This window comes from Seriola lalandi, unplaced genomic scaffold (assembly GCF_002814215.2).
Source record: "Seriola lalandi dorsalis isolate HSWRI2012SDOR001 ecotype SW California unplaced genomic scaffold, Sedor1 jcf7180002054399, whole genome shotgun sequence".
Taxonomy (NCBI): domain Eukaryota; kingdom Metazoa; phylum Chordata; class Actinopteri; order Carangiformes; family Carangidae; genus Seriola; species Seriola lalandi.
In genome coordinates, this window is record NW_019524952.1 from 538,208 (window position 1) to 538,622 (window position 415).

The window sequence follows — 415 nt, forward strand, 5'->3', positions numbered from 1 at the left end:
CTGTAATGTCAATGAAAGAAGTACAAAGCCCCTCCCAGCCCAGTAGTAAACCTACAGTAGCCTGCATACAGAGAGCTAAAACATGTCCATGGTTAATAAATACATTAAAAAATATATTTTTAAAAATGTAATTACATTCTTTAAATATTTAAATAACCCATTAAGGCAATACATAATATAATCAAATATTTTTTACAAAAAGTATCGAAAAGTATCGAAATACATATTGGTATCGGTTTCGAAACAGAAATTTGGTATCGTGACAACCCTAGTCAACATTGTGGTAACTCGTGTAAACACCCACTGGATACACTGTATGTACACTGGGAGGGGAAGCAAGAACACCACCTACATCATTAAAAGCTGTTGCCAACAGTGCTAGTAATATTCTAACACGTGTTATGAGCAGGGAGCA